The sequence below is a fragment of the Zingiber officinale genome, chromosome 4B (assembly GCF_018446385.1).
Source record: "Zingiber officinale cultivar Zhangliang chromosome 4B, Zo_v1.1, whole genome shotgun sequence".
Taxonomy (NCBI): Eukaryota; Viridiplantae; Streptophyta; class Magnoliopsida; order Zingiberales; family Zingiberaceae; genus Zingiber; species Zingiber officinale.
In genome coordinates, this window is record NC_055993.1 from 58,225,390 (window position 1) to 58,242,680 (window position 17,291).

The 17,291-nt window shown below is 38.6% G+C and overlaps 1 pseudogene; it reads left to right on the plus strand.

Annotated features, from left to right (window-relative positions):
* Positions 1-7,859: 7,859 nt before the first annotated feature.
* Positions 7,860-13,377, plus strand: LOC121978272 (annotated as a pseudogene).
* The last annotated feature ends 3,914 nt before the right edge of the window (positions 13,378-17,291 follow it).

Here is a 17,291-nt window from a genome sequence, read left to right on the forward strand (position 1 = left end):
TAACGAGTGCGCGGATTTGGTTAATCGATCAACGATTACCCAAATCGCGTCATGGCCTCGTCGTGTCCTCGGCAAACCTACCACAAAGTCCATGGTAATGTGTTCTCATTTCCACTCAGGAATAGAAATCTGCTGAAGAAAGCCGACAGATCTCTGATGCTCGGCCTTCACTTGTTGACAGACAAGACATCTAGCTACAAAATCCGCGATATCTTCCTTCATGTCGTTCCACCAATAGAAACACCTCAAATCCGTAATAAATCACAACATCGTCAACAAAGACAATGAAAACTGATCCAAACATTCTAGGGATACCCCAATCATCGAGTCCATGATAACATCTAGGGCACCACAAGCACTAATGGTAAAACCAAGACACATAATGTCCGTATCACAGACATTCCTAACAATAAGATCCTCAACAATAAACAGATCTAATCACCAACGATATATAATCACCAAAGAATAGAACCTCCAGTGTGAGAGTAATGCTCTATCACACGAAATACCACATATGTGGGAACAACGCTCTACCACAAGAAATCCTCCATATGTGGGAGCAACGCTCCACCACAAATAATCCAAAATATGTATCCACAATAAATATGGGAGCAATGCTCCGCTACAAACAATCCGCAATATGTAGGAGCAATGCTCCACTACAAAACAATCCCTAAATATGTGGGAATCCAGAATATGTGGAAGCTACGCTCTACCACAAACGATCCATAAGTGCCCAAAGTACCTAACTATCTAGCTAGAGACTGCACAAGATCTCTCTACCACAGATCACTGTGGGTAGCCTAGGGTATAACCACCCAGTAAGCAAATCAATTCCATAGTCAACTCTATCATCCTCCTAGTGGGTCGGTCACCCACTAATGGGAGAATTAGTTGACAGGGTAAAACAATCAATATCATAATGTAGACATTTAATATTCTACATTTAACATAGGTAGAATCATCATGATTCTACCAACCATACATCTGACACACGTGCACACACAACATATGTATGATCGACATAATCCTCCAATTGGTACACACCAAAAAAAATACTCACATCATAGGTATAAATCACCGTGATACCTCTAACAATGTATACCGAACCCGTGTGCATATATCATCGTAGGTAAAATCAACAATACCCCTCAAACAACACTCTCATGATAAATATACACATATGCCAGGAGTATAATCAACATATACTTCCAATAAGGCATACTAAAACCCAGGTGCATTCACAAATCACACATAATCATCAAGATACCTCAGATACCACACCAAACACATATGTACATATCATAACACCGATGTAGTCGACAAGATACTTCCAACATGTCAATCAGGCACGTACAGCTAACTAAATAGCTATACTCCACAAGGAACCTACAATAACCATATCTAGATGGGAATACCACACTATCCACAAATGAACTATCCACCATAGAACTCCTTCAACTCATAACAATCATATGTACACGACACAAAGATAGGAATAATCAACCTATTTGACCCAATCAACCTGACATTCAGAAACGGCAGGGTCACCTTCTAAGTCATCCAACTAGATACATACCGTCAAAAATTAAAATACCCATGGAATAAGATACATCGATCCAATATCGACTGACCAAACCAACAATAGTATATGGCTAATTCAGTCCTTTCCCACGTCCGTATAAGCTAGGTACTCGATGTGCTCAAGATATCTAACTAAGCACGAATAACCCAAGATTCAAACATCTAAAAGTAAAATAGGTCAATCCCCTACTGATCGAATCAACAAAACTAATCGGTCATCAACTAACTAATCAAGAACAAATAAAGCCTCTACAAGCGTCTAAGGTAAATCAACCCATGACTACCCCAAGTCAATATGTATAAATCAGTTTTCTATTGACCGATCTAACCAGAGTACAATAATCATCTACCGACGAAAACTAACTAAAGTATATCGGTATTCTACTGACTAGTCAACATGAATATGAAGGTACTATCTACTACACACTAATAATAACAAAGACTGGTATGTGCCTCCATCTCCTAACCAATTAGTAGTAACAGAAGCTAATACTACTAATGGTATGATATGAAAAATCAGCAGAGACTAAATTCCTTAATCTCTATTAAGGTCGATCAAGATCAGTGGCTATCCCATCACATATAATATGTGCTACAACAACCAGACAAATACTAATAAAGAATGCTAATATAGGGCATATACTAACAGAAAGGTAGGATAACAGTATATACCAACATACCTCCTATAGCTTGGAGATGTCCTGCTGCTGCCAGGTCCCAAAACCCGAAAAGTCACATCGAGAAGACCAAAACACAAAATCCGAAACACAAGGAAAATAAGACTCGTAAGCCGATCTCTGATACCAAATAAATTGGTATCAGATAAATCTCGTAAATCTAGAACACATAGCAAGTATCGTATACCGGCTCTGATACCACTAAATTGTCACGCCCCGGAGGAGTATCTGTCCGAAGAAATTTCGGCAGCATCTCCCCTGTACGGCGGACAATCTGAAACTTTTCTACAAGCACTATATACCTCAGCCACATGCGGCTGGAATAATAACAATAAAAGAAAACACCACGCAGTTAAAAATAAAGCAGCCCACTCGGCTGTACCAAAACCAAAACACAACGGAAAACGATAGAAACCATATACAAACCAAACACAAAACTGCTAGCCGGCTAGGCTTACACAACCAACAACAAATACAAAATACCACATAACGACATCAATACTCAAAAAACAAAACTGGAGTACAGAGCTAAACAAACTGATACATAAACAAACAAAACATATGTGAAATCGATAAGTCCTCTGATGTGACGCGGGGACCAGCAGACAGGATACTCCAAGCAACACCAAAACCAAACCTGGTACCTGAAAAAAAATAGTATCAACGGGGGTGAGTTCAACAACTCAGCGAATACCAATGGACATGAGTAGTAAGATATATCTAACAGCAACAATCATGGAATACAGCTTCCTAATCATATATAGGGAATACGCAAAACTGAAAGGTAACTGAGGAAGCTGTACTCACCAGGAACTCCTATCCAGACAAAAAGGTCGTCAAACCGAAAGTGTCAATAATCCTGTATGCAGGTCAAAAGTATGTATCCAACTAAAATGCAGCAACCAAATGCAGCAAACACAATCATAAAAATATAAATGCATCAATGCATATGATGCTAATGATGCGTCCTGGTCACCCCTGACGCCAGTCAGTCATCTCACACACAAATGGTGAGACCGAGTGGGTAGGGCAGTGACAACCGTGCACTCTGTCGTCACTACTCCTGATGAGTGACCGAGTGGACGTGATGCTGTCGGAGTACTCCTGTCCTGTGACCCCAAATCATAAATGGGGGAGCTCAATGCTCTCATCTCCGGTACGATGACGGGAGGAAATCTCTGCCTACCACGCGAGTCACGACCAACGGAGCCAACAGAGTCCATGCTACTCTGTTGCTACACTAAATGGTGCGCCAAGGTGCGGCCACGGCTACCACGCTGAGTCCTCGACCAACGGAGCCAAGCAGAGCCACCACACACTGTCGATATACCACTAATCCATGAGTGGTGGTGTGTGCAACTGGCGATGTGCTCAACCATAGTAGAGCCGACAATCGCACAGCATGATGGATGACACTAAGCAGGGTCATAAACTGATCAACATAACCATATCCATATGTATAAAATGAGTACGGTAAAATCAATGGTCACATACCAAGATCTAGAGTACACAGGTCAGATAGAATATCAAAAACCTATGTCCTGAACCTAATAAGTATGGAATATCCTGATTAGCATAGAAAAATCCATATATACATAATATGGGTACCACAGTATCAGTAAGCCAAATCCACGGATCTAGGGTATACAAGTCCTCTAAGGTATAACAACCTAGACCCAAATCATATCCCTCTTCCATAGCATATGAACCAACAATATACACAGATCAAAGAATCAGGGTCTAAACACCCGAATTATATATGATATACAAATAGAGGTACACAAATCTGATATGGCACAAAAACCTAAGTATCAGATAATCTAGATACACAGGCCAGAAACAACAATCCAAATCCTAGTCCTAACCTCAGTAAGCATGGTATGCCACTCTAGAAACTAAGATACTCATGGTAACAAGATAATCATGGCAACAAATCACGAGATATAAGCACGGATACATCACAGGTGACAAACCTAACATGCTACGGATATCAAACAGTGACATACCAAAGGCAAACATGTTCATTGCATGTAGTTATAAAATACTATGCATATCCAATGACAATATCATAAAAGATAAGTCAAGAGGTACCCGCCTTTATACGTAGATCGTGTCCAGAAGTCCTACGTTGAAATGCTCGTGTTGAATCTAAGTCCTGCAATCACATGATATACATATATATATTATTTAGCTAATCATATAATCAACAACTAGCTAAACCTAGAACCTAATCCAACGTCGATTAGGTCACCCTGTTTAATTCCACATAAATATCCAAACCAAAGTAGATGATAAATCCAAGAAGCAATTTGTACAGGAATGTATCTACTAGAATCCAACAAACATAACCACACTCACCTCAAACAACCCCCAAAACTTCAACCGAAACCTTACTCAGCCGCAAGAATGCATAGGACAGAAATATGCCTAGAGGAAGTCCATCAAGGAGTTGTTCCTATGCCTCCCATGAGTCCAACATCAGGAAGAACATCACAATGGAAACTAATTAGACCATTATCAATGAATTCTTCAAGATTCCAGACAAGCTTACCTAGATTGATCACTCTCTGGTGGTGGCACTCGAATAGAACAAAGAGGAGGAAAAAGGTAAGGATGCAGCCATACTTTCTCGGTTAGAATCTGCTGTTCCGGTGATGCAACATCAATTCCGCAGAGGTGGCTGCTCTGTGGAGGAAACAAGGCACGAGAGGAGATCGGCTAAAGATGGAATCAGGGAAGGCTTGTCCGGCAATGGTTTGATCGTGAGCGAAGATCGATGCTAGGGCTTGGCTCCCCCTTCCTTGCCGAAGATCTTCCTGTGCAGGCGACAACCTTGAGAGGAAGATGACCCAATAACCTCCGGTGATCAGCGGAGAAGAAAGCAAGATCAGTGACTGCACAACACCTATGCGATCGGACGATGTCCGCCGGCAACACGGCATCAAGCAGCATCGACTCGAGAGGAAGGAGAGGGAGTGGAGGCTCGGTCAGGTTGTGAACCCAACCTAGGGCTCAGGAAATCGGCCAAATCGGGCGGCGATGGCTCGGCCGGCAGTGGCTCGTGCTCGCCGGCGCTTGTGCAGGGACGGAGGAGAAGGGAGATGGAAAGGAGTAGAAGGAGAAGGGAAAGGAGCTTCGGCGCCACCCGGAGATGAAGAGAAGTGATCGGCGCCGGTTGGGAAGGGAGGTTAGGGCACAAATAAGGATGAAGAAGAGGGCGCGTCGGGTTCGGCGGTGAGGGAGTGAAAACGGCGTTTAGGGGGAGAAAGAAAAGAAAAAGAAAAGAATATAAATAAATAAACTTTTCCTCTCTTAAATGGGGTAGCCTAAACAGGCTTTCCCGGGGTCCCGTTTTCATCCCCGTAAACTCGACCATACGAGCTCCGAAAAATTCCCGAAAAATTTCTAAAAATTCTGAAATTTTCTCTTATCATTATTCGCCATTTTTTCGGTATTTTACAAGTCTAATTTAGATTATGACTCATATAATCAATTTAATTAAATGAATTAGATTCATTATATTAAATTTGCTTGAATTAAATGATTGGATTAGATCAACCATGAGAGAGATTAAGTCAAGTTTGACTTGACTTTTTGCCACATCATTAGTGAGTTGGCAAGATGTGGACCAATGATGATGCTCCACATCATCATGGTTACTTAAGTGAGATGCCACCTCATGGAGGTTACAATTCTTCACTTTAATGGCTCCACATTAATTACACTTAATGTGGAAATGGGGCTTACACTTTTTGAAAGTGGCCGGCCACTATTGGGAGGGGATGGAATGAATTTTTCATTCAAGGCACATGCACTTCATTTTCTTCCTCAAGCTCTCCCTCTCCCTCTCCTCCTCTACCATTGCCAGACCCTTTGGAGTGCTAGCACACTCTAAGGTTCTCTCTCCATTGAGTTGTTTGTGTGGATACATATAGAGAGTTGTCTACGTTGACAACTTCGAGATCCGGCACCATTTGGACGAGCGGGAACGCGAAGGGCTTCGCTTCAAAGGTATAACCTTTTTCCCTTGTAGATCTAAGTGTAGATCTAGGTAAACTCGTACTCGTAGTTTTTCAAAAAATTTTAATCTTCGCACGGATCCGTTGGCTAGGGAGATTCGGGGTTTCCGCGACGCGAAAAGCGATTTTCACGTCCCGAAAATCCCAACAGTTTACAAACTGCTCACATACATCTAGATGCCCAGTTCAATTCCAGATGCCCCACACACTCAGTCGACCATTGGAGTTGGGCATGGGAGTTATGCTGCATAACATTACTCTCTCAAAATACCCCTATTTTTTATAACAATATCCTAAAATATTCAATTTTCATTCAATAGAATCACCTAAACCATTTGATCATTGCTAATTTAAAATTTTTATGATCTTCATTTCTAGGATAAAAATCAAATTTAAATAAAATTTTTAAAAAATTATTAAAACTAATAAAAATTAAATTTGATTTTTTATTTTTTAAATTTTAATTTTTTTAATAAGAGTACTTATATATAAAATTTGACCATGCATCTAGTATTTGAAAACGATATAAATCATTTAATATTTAATATAGTTATAGATATTTATATAGTTATATTATTTTTATTTTATTCTAATTAAATTAATATGACTAAAAAATATTATTTTAATATACAAAGTGCAATGCAAAAAAAAAAGGGAGGGGTGTTTTGATTAAAATTTAAAAATACATTATATGTTAATTTAATTTTTATGGGTGGTTTTATTCTCTTTCTAATTTTCCCATAGATGAAAAATTAATATTTTCTCAAAATTAATTAAAATTACACATTGTTTCAAATTTATGATGTTATTTTATAGTATTTTTTATTTGTGCATTATATATTATAGGAGACATAATTTTAATTTTAACTACACCAGCATAGAATTGGAAGAAGGCCACCACGCAACATATGCCATTGAAATTATGTTTTTTAAAATGGCAAGGAGGCCTATTAAATTGTAATAGTTAAAATATCTCAATATTAATAAGGATCAAAATTAATTTGCTCCTTATGATTTTTAAGGATCTAACACTCTATCTATGTGGCAATCATGTATTGGATAAGACAAGTGTCATGGATCTATTGTGATTTTGATATTATTTACCATTGGATTAGAGTCAATCCAATGGTTGAATATTCCATCACTCAAATTAGAAATGTCCTTTCTTTCCTATTTAAATGCATGCCTCTTTTCATCGCATGTCCCTCTCTTTCCTACTTAAACACATGCCCCTTTTCATCGCATCCAACCCTAATCTCGACATTCTTCTATTGAAGCATGCCACTTTTCATCACATCTAATCTCACATTCTTCTACAAATGCACAATGGTGATTCGGACGAAGCAGATAGCGCGAAGTCTATTGGCGGCAAGATGCCAAGGAAGTTGGATCTTGCGATTGGCGGTGTAAAGAAGCCACACCACTTCTTTCTAGGCACAGTGGCGCTGAGGGAGGGATCCGGAAGTACTAGAATAGCATGGAGTTGCTGATCTAAAAGTTGTCATTCCTGTGCCTGGTGCATGAGATCGCATAGGACTTTAAGAGCAAATGAAGTAGGTGCTACAATTCCAACCGCCCCATGAAGCTGAACACTGACAACTCCCTGCACCAGCCATGCCTCCATGCCACAACCTGCAATACCTCACTGGTGAGCCTTGCTTTCTCCTTCAAATTTTAACTCAATCACTATCAATTAATCTTGCTACAGCTACAACTCCACTGCTCTATCCCGTACGAGGATAAAGATCCATGTCCATGTCGGGTTGGGATCGGTAATGCAAGTGATGACATACACAACATTGCAATGGCCAAGGATGAGCTCTCTGATGATGACAGGCAAGCAGGGGAGAAGAGGAGGCGGTTGAACGCGGAATAGGTGAGGGCACTGGAGAGGAGCTTCAAGTTGTAGGGAAACAAACTGGAGTCAGAGAGGAAACTGTAGTTGGCAACCGCGCTTGGGCTGCATCTAAGGCAGGTGGCCATTTGGTTCTAGAATAGGAGGGCTAGGTGGAAGACCAAGCAGCTGGAGATGAATTATGAGTTGCTCAAGACCCAATTTGATGCACTCAGATCACAGAATGAGACCCTAAAACAACACAACAAGAACTCCAATATGAGGTAAATTGAGAATTTTTAAAAATGACTACTAGGACATGAATAACTCTGAGGAAATGTGCAGATCTTGGCTCTCAAAAGTAAGGAAACAACACCAGAAGTCATCAATCTCAATAAAGAAACTAAATGTTCTTGTAGAAATTGGAGTCAGAACACCTCTGAGATTGAACAATATTGAAAATGTTGAAAATATTTTGGAGGATGGAAGTTTCTGTAACTCGCTATAACTTTTAATTTGAAAATGGCATATGGAGGCTTTTATTTGGACTTATCATATTAAGTTTGCAAAATGTATTTGAGTAGAGATCTTTGAAGAATATACAATTAGATTTTCTTCTTTAATGAGTTGAAAATTGTTTTTACACCTATTGGGCTCTAGCTGAAAATTGTTTATACAACTAATGGATTTTAGAGCTAGAATGGTTTGAATTGCTTCTAAATTCTAACTTTACAATGTTTTAAAGTGCCCTTATACTCATGGCATTTAGGTGTGGTTTGAAATTGCTCTTAAATTTAAAGAATCAACAGCGTTTCGAAAGCGCTCTTTAACCATGTTTGAAGTGCACTTATACCCATGATATTTAAGAGTGGTTTGAAGTCACTCCTAAATTTTTAGCATCAATAGTATTTTGAAATCACTTATATATATATGGCGTATAGGAGTGGTTTGAAATTGTTCTTACATCCAACATGTTCTAGAGTGGTTTGAACTATTCCTAAATTTCAAACTTTAATAGCATTCTGATGTGTTGTTATACCTCCATTTAGGAACGATTTCAAATCGCTCCTTAATTTCTAGCATTAATAGCATTTCAAAATCACTCTTATATCTATGGCATATAGAAGTGGTTTAAAACCATTCTAACACCTAAAAAATTTAAGAGTGATTTGAACTACTCCTATATATATATATATATATATATATATATATATATATATATATATATATATATATATATATATATAGAAGTGGTTTGATATCATTGTTATATGTACAACATGTAAGATCGATTTCAAACCATACATATAAAGTATAATAGGAACAATTTTTTAATTCTTACTAACGGTTACGAAAATCGCTTCTATAGGATATAGGGATGATAACAAGAGGAGCGGTTTTCAAACCATTGATAAAAGTGTAGGAACAGTTGAAAACCACTCTTAAAAGTTAAAACTGTTGGTCCTCGTGGTTGTTTTGATGTGATCAACCAAGTTAGGTTAGGTCCTGTTTGGTTTTGGTCCCTGTGTCTAAGTGTGCAGGAGCTTAGGAGTGCAGGAAGTCGAGTGGAAGACACAACTAGCGAGAAGGACGGCACGGGAAGGGAGCCGATGAGCTTGGTGTGTCCGAAGGATGAAAGAGCTGCGGAAGAGTACATCGGTGGACAAGAAGAACGTGCTCGACGTTCAAAGGACAAGAAGCTGGGGTGGAAACCTGCTCAAGGAGAAGGTAGGAAATTGGGTTCGGGTGAGTCCTATTTCGGTTGGCCACAATCACCCAATCAAACAGAACTTTAGAAGCTAAAAAGGAGAGGAAGAAGTGTTGGAAAAATAGCTAGAGGTGTCCTCAATAGTTGTTGGAGGTGCCTCCGACTTCATCACACTGAAGGCGTCCTCAATGGCATTGAGGGTGCCCTCAACAGGCTTGGAGGTGCTTCTGACATCAGCACGCTAAAGGCGCCCTCAATGACATTGAGGGCACCCTCAATGCCTTTGAGGGTGCCCTCGACCTGGCCAACTTGGTCGTTGATGAGCGAATAAAGTTTTATCCGCTCATCCCCTTGGAGGCACCCTCAACCCCTTTGGAGGCACCCTCAAGACTCGAGATAGGATTTCCAGAAGCTATATAAAGGCTCCTGGAGCTAGGAATTAATGATTCAACTCTATATTCAATTTCCTAGCAACTCTTGAGCTCTTTAAGTGTGTAAAAGGCTTCTTCGCCTTCAGAGAAGGAGATTCTTAGTGTGCTAATCAACCACCTTAGATTAACAATCATCTAGGTTGTAACCAAGTTAAATTGCTGAGTCTTCTTTTTTTCTTTTTTGTTATTTGATTTTATTTTACTATTGCTATTTTAAGAGTTGAAAGCATGAGGAGGGTATATTTTATTTTACAGGCAATTCACCCCTCCCCTCTTGCCGACCCCACTGCACTAACAAGTGGATTAGAGCCAGACCGCCTCAGAAGGGCTGACCGCTAGCTGAAGCATCAAGATCAAGATGATGGCTAGTGCAAGTATTCATCCCCCAAAATTCGACAGAGACTTCACTACATGGAAATGACGAATGGAGGTATTCTTCAAAATAGAATTTGATATTCTTTTAGTTATGAAATATGGTTTTGCAGTCCCTAGAGACAAGGAAGAATACAACTGGACGAAAAAGGAACAAGCTGATTTCGTGGCCAACAAAAAGGCAGAGTTCCATCTGCTCAGCGTTCTGCCACCCCAGGAGGTAAGTCAGATCGGAAGCTACGACTCCACCAAAGACCTCTGGGAAAAATTCCTGGAGCTCCACGAAGGCACCTCAAAAGTGAAGTTAGCAAGGCGCAACATTCTCCAGACTCAGCTTACAAATCTCAAGATGAACAATGGCGAGAAGGTAGCACAACTCCAAGCAAGAATCAAGGAACTAATAACCCAGCTGAACAACCTCGGAGAATCGGTAACAAATCGAGACTCTATCCGGTATGCGCTCAACGCCTTCCAAAGGACTCCAGAATGGACGTCCTTAGTAGATACATACTACATCTCTAAGGACTTTGAGGTAAGTACGTTAGAAAATTTATTCTCTACCTTTGAACTTTACGAATCTCGAATTGCAAAACCTAAACAAATAGAGAAGTCGAATCTCAATGTTGCCCTACAAGTCGAGATGGACGATCCCGACTCTGAAGCGTCAATCGACGAAACTAAAGTGGCGCTATTGGTAAGAAAGTTAAATAAGTTTATTAAGACTAATAAATTTAGATCGCAGTCAAGAAAGCATTAACACAATATAAGGACGGTCCAATGCTACAACTATAATGAGGAAAGACACATCAAGGATGACTGTCCAAAATTATAGAAAAGGGACAAAAAGAAGTCTCAAAGACCGATGTCCTCTAAACGCAAGAGCCTGAAGGCTACATAGGATGAATCATCATCCTCCAAATCAGAAGTCGAAGCCTTCTCAGGAGTAGCATTGATTGACAACCATCAAATTAAAGAAGAAACTAGCTTAGAGATGAGCATAGATGAAGGGGAGAATCATCAGAAGAAAGCTACAATGAGGGGGGAGCATCAGAAATAGAGGTAAGTAAGGTACGTACTCTAACCCCTAAACAGTCTTTTCATTTTATCAAAATTCTTACAAAAGACTTAGTAAAATCAGAAAAAGAAATTGCTAACTTAAAATTAATGTTAGATAATTTAAAATCAGAAAATGATAATTTAAAATCAGAAAATGATAATTTGAAAATGTAAATTGAAAATCTGAAAACTGATGCATGCTTTAAACCAAACAAATTTCAAAAATCAAAGCTTAGAATTTATGGAAAGTTGAATTGGTATATTAGAAAACATAAGGGACAACTTAGAAAAGTTCCCAAAAGTTATGTACCTCCTAAATACTTGATTAATTCAGTAGAAAGGAACCTATACTGGATTCAAAATCTTTTCTAGATTAAATTTTTGTAAGTTAGCGCTTTCAACAAGAAAAATTAAACAGTTAATTTCTTTATGAGGCTTTGTCTAAGAAAATGATTGTTGCTCTAATAACCAAGAAGGCCTAGTGCCTCACCACTGCTTGGAAGCCAAAATATTCAAATAAAATATTTAATTAGATTACTGATAAAGAATGAAAATATAAATTAGATAATGCTTTAATAAGTTTTTTTTAACATTTTTTTGGAATTTCTCAAAAATATTTTGTTTAAATTGCCTAAAGGTTAGAGTTCTTTGTTAACTTAGAATTTATTTTGAAAAATTCCTACCCCGTTTTTACTGTGATCAAAGGGGGAGAGATAGGAAAAAGTTTAGGGGGAGTCAATATTTTTTTTTAAAAAAATTGTACTTAAAAATTTTTTGGACAGGAACAAGTTAATATTTTTTTACTTAGAAAATTACAAATTCTATTATTGCAATCTTTATGCTTAAAATGTTAGTTTAGTAATTTCTTTAAATTACTTCTTGTCTGTTTTTTCTCTAACTTGAACTTGGTTGATGCACATCAAAATGAGGGAGATTGTTGGTCCCCATGGTTGTTTTGATGTGATCAACTATATAAGGTTAGGTCCTGTTTGATTTTGATCCCTGTGTCTAAGTGTGCAAGAGCTTAGGAGCGTAGGAAGTCGAGCGGAAGATGCAGCTAGCAAGAAGGATGGCACGGGAAGGGAGTCGACAGGCTCGGTGCGTCCGAAAGATGAAAGAGCTGTGGAAGAGTACACAGGTGGACGAGAAGAATGTGTGTGACGTTCGAGAGACAAGAGGCCAGGGCGGAAGCCTGCTCGAGGAGAAGGCTAGAAATTGAGTTCGGGTGAGCCCTATTTTGATTGTCTCAATCACCCAATCAAACGAAACTTCAAAAGTTGAAAAGGAGAGGAAGAAGTGCTGGAAAACCAATTGGAGGCACCCTCAACAGTTGTTGGAGGCGCCTCCGACTTCAGCACGCTGAAGACACCCTCAATGACATTGAGGGTGCCCTCAACCACCTTGGAGGCACCCTCAATGCCTTTGAGGGCACCCTCGACCTGTCCAACTTGGCCGTTGATGAGCGGATAAAGTTTTATCCGCTCATCCCCTTGGAGGCGCCCTCAACCCCTTTAGAGGCGCCCTCAAGACTCGAGATAGGATTTCCATGAGCAATATAAAGGCCCCTGGAGCTAGGAATTATTGATTCAACTTTGTATTCAATTTCCTAGCAACTCTTGAGCTCTTTAAGTGTGTAAAAGGCTTCTCCACCTTTAGAGAAGGAGATTCTTAGTGCGCTATTCAACCGCCTTGGATTAACAACCATCTAGGTTGTAACCAAGTCAAATTGCTGAGTCTTCTATCTTTCTTTTCTGTTATTTGATTTGATTTTACTATTGCTATTTTAAGAGTTGAAATACGAGGAGGGTATATTTTATTTTGCAGGCAATTCACCCCTCCCCTCTGGCCGACCCCGCTGCACTAACAAAAATAACTGCCCCTCCTATATAGGTGCTTTTTTGTAGTGCAAGGACAAGCAAGGTATGAGAGATTTGAGATCTCTAAGGCTCTATTTCAATTCAAGATGCAAGAAGGAAGTCCCATAGGGCCTTATATACTCAAAATGATTAGGTATGTGGAGAACCTACAAAGATTGGGATTTCCACTGGGCTAAGAATTGGCTACTGACCTTATTTTGTAGTCATTATCTGAGAGCTACAGTCAATTTATCACGAACTATAACATGAATGAAATTGACAAACCATTACCTGAGATGTTGAGCATGTTGAGAACTATTGAAATCAATCTTAAGAAGGTAAAACCTAGTACCATTTTGATGGTGTCAAAGGGCAAAGGAAAATGGAAGCCCAAAGGTAAGGGTAAGACCCAAGCCAAAGGCAAGGGCAAAAGTCATGCATTGAAACCCAAAGGTGGGGTTGTTAAGGAAGGAATTTGCTTCCACTATGGTGAGACCGGACACTGAAAGAGGAATTGCAAGTTGTATATAGAGGAACTGAAAAAGAAGAGAAGTGAGACTTCTACCTCAGGTATATATGTTATAGAGGTCAATCTATCTATTTTTTCTTCATGGGTATTAGATACCGACTATATATCTCGCATTTGTATGAATGTGTAGGAGCTAAGAAATAGTAGAACATTGATAAAGGGCCAAGTGGGCCTATGAGTAAGCAATGGCACAAGAGTTACTGCTATAGATGTAGAAACATATTCCTTATCTTTACCCACTAGGCTTGTTTTAGAACTTGAAGAGTACTGTTATGTGTCTGCTTTAACTATGAACATTATCTCTATTTCTTGTTTGGACAAGAAAGGATTTTCATTTGTAATATAGGACAAATGTTGTTCTATTTATTTTAATGAAATGTTCTATTGTAGTACACATCTTGTGAATGGACTCTATGCTCTAGACTTTGACAACCCAATCTATAACATAAATATCAAACGGTTCAAGTCTAATGATTTGAATCAAACATATCTCTGGCATTGTTGCCTAGGTCACATAAATGGGAGTTGTATATCCCAACTCCATAAGGATTGACTTTTGGACTCATTTAATTTTGAATCATAGGAGGTATGCGAATCTTGTCTTTAAGGCAAGATGACAAAAACTCCATTTAGTGGATACAGCGAAAGAGCTAATGACTTGTTAGGACTCATACATATTGATGTATGCAACCCTTTCAGAATAGCAGCTAGAGAAGGCTATCATTACTTCATTACTTTTACTAATGATTTAGTAGATGTGTATCTGATGAGAGACAAGTCAGAATCATTTGAAAAGTTTAAAAAATTTAAGAATGAAGTATAAAATCAACTTGGTAAGCATATTAAGATGTTTCAATCAGATCGCGGTAGAGAATACCTTAGCCAAGAGTTTCATGACCATGTCGATGAGTGTGGGATATCTCAACTCACTCCACCTGGAACACCATAATGGAATGGTATATCAAAGAGGAGATATCGTACTTTATTAGATATTGTACGATCGATGATGAGTCAAATAGATCTTCCTACTTTCTCCTGGGGATATGCCCTAGAGACGTTGCTTTCACACTTAACCGCGTTCCATCTAAGGTTGTCATAAAGACGCCATATATGATATGGACTAGGAAGAGTCCCACAATGTCTTTCATGAAGATTTGGGGTTGTGAGACTTATGTTTGACGTCAAGTCCCAGATAAACTAGGACCCAAATTAGACAAGTGCTATTTTGTAGGATATCCTAAGGAAACAAAGGGATATTACTTTTATCCCACACAAGGTAAAGTGTTTGTTATCAGAAATGGTGTCTTTCTAGAAAGGGAGTTTATTTCTAGAAAAACTAGTGGGAGTAAAGTCAATCTTTAAGAAATTCAAGATACATAATCTAGCATCGAAGCATTGATGAAAATTAAACAGGCACCACAAGATGTTATGAATTATGATTTTGTTACATCGCAAGAAGTTGTAGAGCAACAACCTGTTCAAGTAGCACAAGCTCTACGCAGATCTAATAGGACCCATCGTCAACGTGAGAGATCTTCTTATCTATTATCTAACTATGGTGATATAGTTCTTATTGGTCTCAATGAACTTACATCTTATTAGGAAACTGTACAGGGCCTAGATTTTGAGAAATGGCTAGAGGCCATGAGATTCGAAATGGAATCCATGTATACTAACCAAGTATGGACTTTGGTTGATCCACTTGAAGGGATTAAACCCATTGGGTGTAAGTGGGTCTTTAAAAGAAAGACTGACATGGATGGTCATTTGCATACCTATAAGGGGAGATTGGTAGCTAAAGGATTCAAAAAGATTAATGGTATAGACTATGATGAAACCTTTTCACCACTTACAATGTTTAAGTCTATTCGGATCTTACTTGCTATTGAAGCTTACTATGATTATAAGATCTGGTAGATGGATGTCAAAACTATATTTCTTAATAGAAATCTACTCGAAGATGTGTACATGACACAACCTGAGAGTTTTGTCGATCCAGAGCATGCTGGAAAGGTATGTAAGTTGCAACGATCTATATATGGATTAAAGCAAGCTTCTAGAAGTTAGAATCTTTGATTCGATGATGCAATCAAAGTATTTGGTTTCATCAAAAATGAAGATGAACCTTGTGTCTACAAGAGGGTTAGTGGAAGCACAGTCATCTTTCTCATATTGTATGTAGATGACATACTTCTCATTGGAAATGATATCCTACTCTTCAATCAGTGAAGACTTTGCTTAGGAATTATTTTTCAATGAAAGACTTAGGTGAACAACCTATATTTAAGCATCGAGATCTATAGAGATAGATCTAAGATATTTCTTTGTCTAAGTCAGAGTAATATATTGACAAGGTGCTTAATTGTTTCTCTATGCAGAATTTTAAGAAGGGATTTCTGCCGATGTCACATGGTATGAGTCTTTCAAAGACTCAACACCCCTCTTCTAAGGAAGAAAGGGACCACATTGATTAGATTTCTTATGCATCTGCTATAGGGTCTATCATGTACTCCATGTTTTGTACCACCCAGATGTCTCATATGTGTTAAGCATGACAAGTAGATACCAGTCAAATTCAAGTGAAGGTCACTGGACAGTAGTCAACAATATTCTTAAATAGTTGAGAAGAAATCAAGATTATTTCTTGATCTTTGGAGGTGATGAAGAGCTAGCTATAAAGGGTTACACCGATGCTAGCTTCCACACTGATAAGGATGATTCTAGATCGTAGTCAGGGTATGTATTTTACTAAAATGGTGGTGTTGGGTATTAGATACTACAACGGTTCCATCTCATTCGAGAAATCATCGATAGATGAGATGTGAGGGTATGTAGAGTATCGACCAATGCTAACATTGTGGATCCTTTGACCACGACTTTGGCATAGAGAAAGCATGATGGTCACAACAGGTCAATGGATATTAGATATTTTAGTGATTGACACTAGTGACATAAGGAGATTATTAGTGTAAGCCCAAAGAATCAATCATGAGATGATTGACAGGGCACTTCTTGTATTATATTTCATTAATTAATAAAAGGCAAAGTTGGTTATTATATTTATTTCAGTTCAGTACCGAATGAATAAGTATAATAATGTCCTAGGGTAGTAGGTTCTAATCTACAACATATCAATTGGTTGAATTAATTGTGGGATATTGTAGATTTATATAGAACACTACTCTTAACTATTCCTAGTCAAGCATTAATATGCAAGGATAATAT